This window comes from Salminus brasiliensis, chromosome 7 (genome assembly GCF_030463535.1).
Source record: "Salminus brasiliensis chromosome 7, fSalBra1.hap2, whole genome shotgun sequence".
Classification (NCBI taxonomy): domain Eukaryota; kingdom Metazoa; phylum Chordata; class Actinopteri; order Characiformes; family Bryconidae; genus Salminus; species Salminus brasiliensis.
Genome location: NC_132884.1, coordinates 25,131,132 through 25,143,408, shown reverse-complemented (window position 1 = coordinate 25,143,408; position 12,277 = coordinate 25,131,132). Strand labels below are relative to the sequence as shown.

The 12,277-nt window shown below is 40.8% G+C and overlaps 1 non-coding gene across 1 annotated transcript; it reads right to left on the bottom strand.

Annotated features, from left to right (window-relative positions):
• Positions 1 to 6,980: 6,980 nt before the first annotated feature.
• trnat-cgu (transfer RNA threonine (anticodon CGU)) lies at positions 6,981 to 7,052 on the bottom strand. Its single transcript has one exon. It is a non-coding gene; the product is annotated as a tRNA-Thr (tRNA).
• Between the last annotated feature and the right edge of the window lie 5,225 nt (positions 7,053 to 12,277).

Below are 12,277 nucleotides of genomic sequence, written 5' to 3'. Positions count from 1 at the left end.
AAGAGAATAAACAGTGTGGGCTGAATTACAGTACACTTCCATGTCAGAGAGATGTTTACAGTAGCCTAATGTGATCTCCTCAGGCAATGACTGTCCTGCCAAGACACACACACACAGTGGTCAGATTTAGACAATATAGCTCTGCAAGTACACACGCAAATGAGCTTACAGGCACACTGAAGCCTCATACAGGCCCACAGTTGTTGTTGTTAATAAAAAGGACAATCACACATTAAATAAACACACACACACACACACCAATGCACACAAGGCGCGCAAACCTCTGATCATTAATCACCTGAAAATGTCTCCACTTCTATTTTCCACTGCCGTGAGAAGCAGCTCCAGACTCCTGGAGAGGCTCAAACTATTTTCCCCTCTGTGCTCTTCCAACTTTCCTTCTCCACACCCCCCTCCCTTCCCCCAACCCTCCTCATTCACTCTGCAGCCTGTTCAGCTCTCATTCAGCTCCAGCTGGCTCAGTGCAGCCTGCCCTGTTCATCCCAGCTCAGCTTCAAACACACGCACACAGAGACACACACATCCCCATTCGCACGCGCACATACCTATATGTTTTTTGTTTGTGTTGCCAGAACATGGGGTCATATCATATCTATATATAGTGAAGGCCAGACTATATAACACAGCTGTGTTTGAGTTAACGCAATGTCAGTTCACACAACTCAAATCACTTTGGTCAAAAGCTCTCTTAATGGTTTGTAAACAACATATTTCCCCACTAGCTCGGAGTCCTGTCATCACACAGTGCCACCTTTCTCTTGGGCTTGCCAGACATCAAGGTTTCACAGTCTCATGAAGGTGGGGTGAAGGTGTAGATAGCTGCGGCACTTAAAAACACCTGATATAAATTTCTGTGTCTAAAAATATATCATATGTAATAATAAAAAAAAAAGTTGCTTCTCACTTTATTTGTATAGTACACTTCATCCTCCTACAGATTATAAAGATCCACAGCTTGGGTCCCAAGCTGGTTTAGATTTATACTGCCTCCTATCTAAGAATCAGGTAGAGCATGTGCATGTGATCTAATGTGCTATCACTATGGCCCGGAGGTTGATAGTTCGAATCCTGAGACATGACGCTTTGCCATTAGCAGCCAGGGTCAAAGGGAGCACAACTGGCCGTCCAGGTGGATAGATGGTGCTCTCTTAAAGCGATGTTGGCTGGCAGGTGCCTGTAGAGCTGGGCACCCAGCGCTTTTCTCCAAGCATGTCGGCTGCCCAGCAATGCCACATGGGTGCCAGTTGGTATTAGCCTGTTCTTTAAGAAAATAATCACACAATTCTCTTTTTCGTTCTGTTTAACAATGTAAAGCTATGTAAACTGTGGGCAGTGGGGCTTCTGTGCCCTCGCAAAGTGCACACATACACTCTGAGCTAAGGTACACAAAAAGTTGTAAACTAGTGTAAGCGGCTGCAGCATGTAGAGCTTAGCCAAACTAGCTAAAATAAAAAAGAGGCTAAACTAGCTGACTGTATGTGTAAAACACTGTATGATTATTAGCTTTCTGTGCTACAGAGTGCTGCATTTGGATTGTTAGCTTCTCAGACAATGTCTTACATATGAAGCAGAACATAGATAAAAACAGAGCTGTTGGAAATATTTCTGTGCATTTAAATCTCAAATAAAAGCCAAAATGGATATTTATGGTCAGCAAAGGCATGCTCATCAGTGTGTTTGGTAGCTGCCGTGTGTGAGTAACTGACCTGAGTAGCTTGTGCTAGGACTGGCTATACATAAGCAGCATTGAACAATCTAATGGACAAATCTTTTTCATTTCATTGAATTTAATAAATGTTTAATTGAGAATTTTATTTGGACATTGCTTTAACAGGTTATGTGCACTGCGATTCTGAGAGGTGCAGGCTAATAAACACATTGCCTATTAATATTCATTATTGCCATGGTATGTGTTTTTTTTTTCACTATTTTAAGAAAGCTGGTCACTGAATGCTCCCTTGCCCCCTCCCCACCTCCAAGAAAAGACAGAAAAATGAAAACCAGAAGTGTTATCCTGGAATTATGTTTTATGGTCTTTTATTCTTGCTTTTGACAGTTTAAATGCCTGTGCAGTGACACCGCTTGGCATTAAATTACAGTTTGGAGCTTGGAGAGTGTGTGGTCAAGGAAAGGCACATGTACTTGATTATTACTGTCACTCATGCTGTCTCTTGTATCACAGTGGTTGCCATTATTGTTGTATTAAACTCTCAGGTCATTTATTTACAGAGCCTGGAGAGAATCTCAGGCCACGGTTGCTGATGAAGCGGCCTATGCTTTTTAGTAACACTGATTTGATGGTCCACTGTAGATGCTTTGTAGATTGTAACCTAAGTTCAAAACTGTGCTTTATTCACTATGCCCTACACGTGAAAATCCAGATCACTGTATACTGCACTATGATAGGGAGCAGAATTCAACATGGTAGTGAACAATTACGGACACGTCGTTGAGTGTGTGACCCTCACTGCTGCGAGACAGCATTGCCTAAACAATCTGAACATTGGCCTTCCTTAGAAACGCTGCTTGTGAATCTTCAAACCAAACAACACAATCAATTATCGGTATCCATGTCTGCTAGTGTATGTTGTTTGTAAACTATACATGACATTGCACGTTGGGATTGTTATAGTGCACTGTACAAATGTAAAAATGCTGTGCTATGTTTTTGGACAGTACTGAAAACGGCAGAACCCATAGTAGTGCTTTATATAGTAAATAGGGTACTGTTCGGACACAGCTCGAGACTTAAAGGTCATATCCATAACCCATAACCTCAGAACTAAATCTAAATCTTAGCCTAACCCTAATCCTGGTCCTAATCCTAACTCTAACCCTAACTATGTTCATAATCAACTGTGTTTGACCTGCTGACTGAGGTGGGTACTAGGCTATCGTTGTATTGTTGGGAACAATTTAATCAGACAGTTTGTTAGCAATTTCAGCACTTAAATATACTTTGTTTCTGTATTTTCTTAAATGTCCTAGTATTCGACTTTACTAGTATTTACAACCAGCCAAACTTGTCTTTGTGCCAGGACTAGTGTTGCCAAAAACTATTTTGCCAAACAATAAAATATTTATTGTGTATATTGATGAACTGTGTTTCAATGCAGATACATTTGGACTCAAGTATATATTTAGCTTCATACATCCACTTTTAAACCAGCTATATTTCTCTGTACATTTCCGCCCTGCTACTATGCAACCCAAAGTAAGACACAGGCATGATTATAGAAACCAGGACAAATGCTTCTTCCAGTGGAGTGGATAGGATCTGGATGTTTTCAGCAATACAAATACATTTATGACACTCTTATCCAGCTCGACTTACATCTGAACTCTGTAACACAGGTTGGCAAATGAGGGGTTTTATCCAAGGACTCTTATTGGTGTAGTTTGATGTGTTGACCTGACCAGTGATTTGAACCCAGTCTTCCACAGGGAAGGCGGGGTTGTTACCCGCTCCACTACACCAACCATAAAGTATAATCATGCCACTGTACTACTTTTTGTATAGTTACAAAAGTAACACAACCGTTCGTCATGACTTTCATAATGAGGATTAAGCGCCTGCATGAATCAGACTGTGGCTTCCCCAAACACAGCAGAGGTAACTCAAACGGAAAACATGGAGACAGTTTATTTTTCCAAGTCTGCTTAATAAAAGCTTGTCAGGATTTTTGAAAAACAGATTAATGATGAAAAGTCATAAAGGTGACATTTTTACTGTTTTTGAGGTTTAGAATAAATGTACTATTACAGTATTCACTTTTTAGGTTTCGTAAGGAACCCAACCCCCCCCCCCCAAAAAAAAAAGCCCAGTACTTACAAAAAGCAATAAACTCCACTAGTTTTCAAGACAGCTCTCAAACTAGCAAGAAAGATCTGAACTGCTGATCCAGAGCACATAAACTGTTCATAATAATGGGATTCATCTGTCTACCACTGCCATTCTTTCATGGATTCATCTGTCCTCCTGATAAAACCTAGTTCATTTGGTAATGAATGAATGAATTTGGCTTTGAATTTTCAAGAATTAGCTATTAAACCTGGTCAAGAGATTGAATTGTTGACCCTGATAGCACTTGTCTACCTTTTTGTACTGTAGAAAAGATTGTTTTAACTTAAAGAAAATAAGCAGCCACTTAACAAAATATAAGATAAAATATAATATTACTGATATTTTAACATTTAAAAAAGTGTGTAATATATTATTAGATATACATGTTGTTAACCATACAAATGTTTTTACAGTGAAAACATCCTAGCATCAAACTTTTTGTGCTTACAGGCTTTTATCGAGCCAAGCTAAAGATGGCCTTCATTTTCTAGTTTGTTTTGAAATGCTCAGTGATTTCGCATTTCTTTTTTTTGTTGACGTCAGTATTAACAGAGCTCTCCTCTTATTGGAAAGAAGTGCACTAGCAATGCTTTGTCAGTTTCTACGCAAATCTCAGTAATAGATCACCAGGAGGGGCTAGACCTCCACACACGAGAAGCCATAGTTCCCTCTCTTTCCTTTCTTTCTCCTTCCTCCCTTTCTGCCTCCAGGTTGTGCACAGAAACTGCTGCCAAGCAGAAACACCATCCACCCCTGGTCTACATTGTGTGCATGTGTGCGTGTGCGTGTGTGTGCGTGCATGTGTGCGTGTGTGTGTGTGAGAGAGAAAGAGAGAAAGAGAGAGAGAGAGCATCTGTATAGGAGAGGGTGAGTCAGATACAGACAGTACCCCCATCGCTTTGCCCGCACGCTATTGGCTGTGTGGCGAGCAGCAGGTGTCCTATCAGAGTAAGTGAGCTGTGTGTTTAGTAAGGATTAGGCGAGCAGGGCTGGGGATGTTCCCAGGGAAGATCCACTCAAATCCGGGCCAATGGATTAGCTTTCCCTCTGCTCTGCCATATAGCGCACCAGGGCTCCAGTCTCGGCCCACTGCATTTCCGCTCATCCCCCAGGGTTAGGAGGCCAAAGCTGGGGTAGCCGGTTCTGCATGTCCCTGCTTAGCATCCGCAGCCAGAGTCAGGTTTGTGCTGACGGCATTAGTGAGACATAGGGTATGTTAGGACACAGACAGCCATACGTACCAATGGCACTACAGATAACAGTTAACTGGGTAAAACAGAAGGTGATGGTGGCGGACAGCAATAAGATCTGGGCTAAAGTGCTGTGTATTGACATTACAGGTGAAATGGTCCTAATTGCAAATATCAGGTCGCACCGGGACAAAAGGGGACCCGTCCTGTTTCAGGTCACAAGCAACAGGCTGCATCAGATGCATTCTCATTTGCTCCAGTTTTTTAGTAGGTCTCAGAACACACACTCACTTCCACGCATGCGCTTGTACTGTACAGTGCGTACAAGCACACTCATTCCAGACTTGCCTTTTAGTACACTGTCCAAAAACATCTGTCAACTTATTGGACAATTATGAGCTAGACTCCAAAGTAGACCCACCAGGTCAGTCCTAAACCCTAATTTTCACCACCTCTCTGCACTTGTGGCTAAGTTGCACAGGTTCTCTGACCCACCTCACGTCTCTCAATCCCTCTCTCTGCCTGCCTGACAGCTCTCTGTCTCACACCAGACACCGAAGCCAGCCACCAATAGCATGCCTTGGGCTGCCCTGCCCTCAACCAATCAGCTGCTCGTTGCTAGGTTAGAGCAACATCTATATCCTTTCCATGAGTTTCTGTACGTCATAGCCCCGATCTTAAAGCGAGAGAGAGAGCGAGAGAGAGCGAGAGAGAGACAGAGGGAAAGAGAGAGACAGAGGGAAAGAGAGACACAGAGAGAGAGAGAATTCAAAGTGCGTCACAAACAAAAAACTACAAAAATGGAGCCACATACAAACGGAAGACGGCACAGTTTAGACTTCTTCTTCTACAGTAATGTTCAGAGATGTTCTTCTGGTCAGTTTCAGCGTGTCAGCTGTGTGCTGTTCAGTGCTGGACTGGAGCTGCCCTGGCAGAGCTGTCTGCCCACTTCGCCGACTGAGAAGGGAGAGGAGAGGATGGCGGCGATGAAGGGACACACACCCCAGTGTGCCACACTGAACCACAGAGCAGCTGAGAACACACTGAATGGAATGCCTCTTTCTCTCTAAAAATCCTGCAGTTCTTCTCTTCTTCTTTGTCTTTTGTTTTTCAAGTAAACAGAAAGTTTGTTGGTTTTTATTTGAAATTCTTTGAAGTTATTCAAATCTTCTGGCCCTTCCTCATAGTTCTGCTAAACTGCCTAAGACCAAACCCTTTCAACTTTGAGGGCACACCAGCAAGTGAAGATTTCCATTCCCCAATCTCATAACCTCATCTTCTGGATTACTCTTCAGTAAATTCTGTATAGAACTATCACAACCCAAAGGACTATGTGAATGCTTACATGGTTCTTTATATACAAGGTTCTTTAAAGAAAGATTTTTTTAGAAAGGGGTTCTGTATAGCACCAGAAAGACTTATTTAAGAGTCAGAAAGCATACAGAACCATTTTTGCTAAGTGTACATTTAAAGCGATTAACAGACACTCTTATCCAGAGCAGCTTGAAAGGTTACTCATATTACAGAGGTGGGCCAATGTAGGGGTATGAGCCTTGCCCAAGGACTCTTATTGGTGTAGCGCAGCATAGTCACCCAGACTGGGAATCAAACCCTAATCTCCCACTTGGTAAAAAAGGTGCACGTATTTGTCACTGTACAGTGTACAGCGAAATGTGTCCTCCGCATTTAACCCATCTGGTAGTGAACACACACTCACACACACACATGTGTTAGGGGCAGTGAGTACACACACACACACCCAGAGCGGTGGGCAGCCAACTCCAGCGCCCGGGGAGCAGAGAGGGTAAAGGGCCTTGCTCAAGAGCCCAACAGTGGCAGCTTGCCAAGCCCGGGAATCGAACCCACAACCCTGTTAGCGACAGCCCGGAGCTCTAACCGCTGAGCCACCACTGCCCCTAGAAAGAAAGCACAGACAGGGGTCGAACCCATGGTCTTCGGTTTACGAGACCAACGCCTTACCACTTGGCCACCATGCCAGCCATGCTTGTCATGGTAGCTCACTACACCAACCACAGTGTCCATATCAAAACCATGCAGAAGAGTCCCAAACTCTCCTGAAATAAGGCCTCATGACCTTAATGTGCATTAACATTGAGAACTTGGTATGCCTTCTACTTTAAAGTTAGTAGTTTGGAAATAAGTAATATATAATATAAATATAAACATAAATACTTTTATTAAACTAAAAGTATGTTTCATATTTGTTTTAAACACCCTTAAAAATCATTCTTCAAGTGTTTCATTCTTCTGTCTGTTGTTACAATATGTCTGAATTCTTGATGACTTTGAGGATTAAAAATTACACTGTGAGCAAACATTATTCTGTTGTGAAGGTTGAGTGCTGTGTCTTGTCTCATGGATATGGGGAGAAAAATTGCTAGAATTTTGCCCAACAAAATAAAGCAAAATTAGCTTTATTAAGTTTGTCATATGAGCGTAACCTGATTAGCTTTACAGCTGTGTTAGCTATCCTACATCAGTTAAGGATTTTTTTATTTATATACACACACAGACACACATATATACATATACACAGCTATATGTCAAAAATGTGTAATTAAAATATGTACCATTGCATTATCCAACCCATTGTTTTTTTCTATTAGAGCTTTACGGGTAATTCTTCATGCTCATCATAGAAGTCACCAATGGAAAAACTAGCTAGTTAGTATAAAACATTAGCTATCTGACAGCTGTTAACTCTTCACAGCTTGTCCTTTAGTCATGTTATTTGCAGTCATAAGGGAACCACTATCAATATGCAGGAGAATCAAGGGCATAGCAGGGGAATCCCATGAGTTGCAGGAGAGCTGAGATGTCTGAACTATTACTAGCTAAACAAGTTGCTAACTAGAGAGATACTGCTAGTAAGCTAGATCCAGCTTTTGTTAAATGCCCTTTAAAGACTCAGGGACACTCATCATTTACTGGTAAGCAGTGCATTAAGTAGAAAAAAAATACAAGATATTTCTTGTAGACATAAAGTAATTCGCTGGTTCTTGTATGACCACGCCCACAACTTCATGGGCCACTGACAGTTTGGGGCTTAAGAGTGCATTTCCGGGCTTGGTGATGAATTTGGTAGCCTTGTGTCTGGGCAGTGCAAACCTTTCCCATTGGCTCTATTTGCATACTGGGTGTGTCTTGCCACCTTACTCACCATCAACGTGTAGTCATTCCCCCAGGCTATCTTCTCTTAGGCCTGCAATGATACTTTATGTGATGGTTGGTAGGTAGCCTTGGTGTTTAAGAGTGTAAGCGCAAGTTAGCTGTTTTTCTGCTGCTGAGTGTGTCTTCATGTTGGTTAAATGCTACAATGCAGAATTATGCTATCATTATTAAAGAAGATAATATTTGTTATTACATATATTTTACATGTCTGTATTTTCATCCGCATTAGTTCTACTAATCCAGTATGGTCTACATACAATATTTGAAGAAAGTCTTTAGAGGTTTTCATGTTGAGGCCTTGTACTACACTCTTTCAATCTGCGCTCAATACCCATAATGAGAAAGAGAAAACAAAATACTAGAATGTTTTAGAAATGCAAATGTCATTTTTATATAAGAAAAACATTTGCCAGACCCTTTGCTATGATACTTGAAATTTAGATTGGGGGTCTCTCATTTCTCTTGATAATCTCTGAGGTGTTTCTACAGCTTGCTTAGAGTCCACCTGTGGGAAATTCACTTGATTAGACATGCTTTGGAAAGACACACACCAGTCTATATAAGGTCTCACAGCTGACACAGCTATATAAGGTCTCACAGCTGGGGAGAAGAATTGCTAGAATTTTGCAAATCAAAATAAAGCAAAATTTACTTCATTAAGTTTGTCATATAAACTTACACTGATTAGCTTTACAGCTATGTTAGCTATCCTACATCAGTTTAGTTTTTTTATTTATACACACACATACATAGCTATATGTAGAAAATGTGTCATTAAAATATGATAATACCATTGCATTATTCAACTCATGGAGGGGTGTTTTACAGATAATTCTTCACACTTAAGATAAAAGATACCAATTGAGCAGCACAACTAGCTAGTTAGTATAAAACATTAGCTATGTGACAGCTGTTAACTCTCCACAGCTTGTCCTTTAACCCCAACAGGCAGTGGAAAAGTCACTGTTGAAAATAGAGCAACAACAACACTCATTATTATCCTCTGTTTTGAACACATTGATCTGCTGAGCAAAAAGAGAGCCCATTAAAATGCTCTCTGTCATTTTTTCTTATGTCTGTCAGTCACTTACTCCCAAAAATCAAGCAAGTCTGCCATACAGAAATCCCATCTCAGAGATATTTAATGTAATTTGCTAGCATAAGGGAGTCACTATCAATGTGTGGGAGACTCATGGGGGTGGCAGGAGAATCGTGTGAGTTGCGTGAGAGCTGAGATGTCTGTACTATTACTAGCAGAACAGGTTGCTAACTAGTGTTGGGGCAGTGCCAACCTTTCCCATTGGCTCCTGGCACCATCTATTTGCATACTGGGTGTGTCTTCCCACCTCACTCACCATCAACGTGTAGTCATTCCCCCCAGGCTATCTTCTCTTAGGTCTGCAACAATATGTTATATGATGATTGGTTGTCTTGTCTGGGTGTTTGAAGTTTAGCTTGTGGGTCTCCCATTTTTCTAGATGATCTCTGAGATGGTTCTACATTGTAAGTTCACTTATGGTAAATTCAGTTAATTAGACATACTTTGTCTATATAAGGTCCCACAGCTGCATTTCAGAGCGTTTACATTTACATTTAAGGCATTTAGCAGACGCTCTTATCCAGAGCGACTTACAAAAGTGCTTTGCTGTTTACCCAAGAATAACCTCAGCTAGTTTGAAAAATTTGAAAAATTCGAAGACACCTCTAAGTTTAGACACTACTAAACACAAGTCAGTAAAGTGACCACTCTGCTATTCTCCCAAGTACTCTCTGAAGAGGTGGGTCTTCAGTCTGCATTTGAAGACAGCAAGCGACTCGGCCGTTCGGACACCCAGGGGAAGCTCATTCCACCACTTTGGTGCAGGACAGAAAAAAGCCTGGACACTTGTCTTCCGTGGATTTTGAGGGATGGCGGGTCGAGCCGAGCCGTACTTGAAGCTCGAAGGGCTCTTGGTGCGGAATGGCATTTGACGATTGCAGTATGGAGGGGCTGGGCCTTTCTTGGCTTGGTAGGCCAGCGTCAAGATTTTGAATCTGCATCAGATGCATCAGAGTCTATAGCTTACTATTAGACTGCACTACTACTAGACTACGATCTTGTTAGCCCTTCTATTGTCCACATTCTCCTTATTTTGTATCACTCTAAATCGAATATGTATGGCCTTGCTATAGTCATCTATGAGCAAAAGGATGTAGTATAGCTGCACTATTACATGTTATTGTTACATAAAAATATCTATTTTGTTCTGTTTTGGTCTGAATTCATGCCGTATGAACTTATGAATGTATGAATGCCATGTAAGATCAAACTCTCATGTCTTTCTGTAGACCTAGTATTACATTACTGGCACTTCTTCATCAGTGGAAGGGTGCAGGTGGTTTACCAGATTTTTGTACACTCTTCAGGGTGGATGAGCAGCCATTGTGAAGGGTCACTGACTCTGAGTCTCTTGCAGATAGCTTAACTAACTGGCTGGCTAAAGTCACGTATCTGGGAAATTTGAGACGATTTTAACAACAAATTCTCAGATGGAGAATAAACATTGTCTCTAAAGTAATTCATTTGCGTTCAAATGCCCGCACACATAGCTGGTTGTGGCAGGGCCCCGCCCAGAACTTTCCTCATTGGCCATCGGTTTGGGGCTCGCCAGTGCATTTTCAGGCTTGCTGATGAATTTACGAGTTTATGTTTGGCCAGTGCAACCTTGATTAGTCACTTGATCACACACACCTTTCCCATCTATTTGCATACTGGGTGTGTCTTCCCACCTCACTCACCATCAATGTGTAGTCATTCAGCCCAATGCTACATCCTCTTAGGTCTGTCTCAGGATCTAGTGTAATTGTTGTTTGTACATACAATGTCTGTTGCATGCGCAGATGTGAGTGATATTAAAATTCTATAAGCTCCTCCCAACGACCTTCTCCTCTTCTTTCTACAGCACATTACAGTGTCCTTTTTGCCACACTAATGGTTAATGTACTTCAAGAGCACTAAAATGTAACATTATACTTCAATTATATTATGTGTTAGGTGTACTTAACTGCCCTAAAATGGAACTATTTTAAGTATACATGTAGGCTTCAAACATACTACTGTATATGTATTTAAATTTAATTTACAGTTAAAGTCAAATAAAAACACTTAATACACATCACCACTGCACTACCATTACACACGGAGTGTATTAAAAATATGCAAAAAATATACATTGAAAGCACTTTCTTTAAGACTCAATCCATGACATGACCATAAATTTGTATCACATGAGTAACCCCTGCAGCATTCAACCACTTTTAGTCACACTCAGCAGCTGAGAGAGATAACTTACATCTTACAGGCTTCAACATTGAAATCAGAGAGCTTCAACACTACACATATCACAAGTGCACACAAATGGGACGGTAGCCTGGGGAGAGTGACTTCACACTGATGGTGAGTGAAGGGGAAAAGACACACCCAATATGCAAATAGGTGGTGCCAGGAGCCAATAGGAAAGTTGTGAGTTTTACTCAAATAGGTTGTATTCCACTCTTAAACCCACTGTATATTACTGACCTAGCACAGCTGACTCAGTTACTGGACTTGCTGAAAAACATTAATATTGGAGAAATCAGTAAATGCAACATCAGTGCAGTTTATTATTTTCTGTGGTTTTAAGCTCACATGGGCCAGTCACTGTTCATTCGTCAATGGCAGCCAAATAAACTGTTTTTAGAAGTGTATTAAATTAAAATCAACTAAAGTTTAACAAAAAATATACTTCATAGTAATGTCTTTATAAATAAATATGCTATTTTTTGTAACTATGTTATTTTATATATTTTAAATTGAGATCAAAGTTTAAAAATTAATGTATTATGAACATATTTTAAGTACGTACATAAATTTACTAGTAAATTCACAAAATACATTGACAAATCTCAGTATGTTTTAAATACAATTAACTTTTTAAACAGTAGAGGGTTAAAATAAAGATTCTGATTTGTTAGGCAAAAACTAGGCAGGTACTATCAAGATAATTAAGTA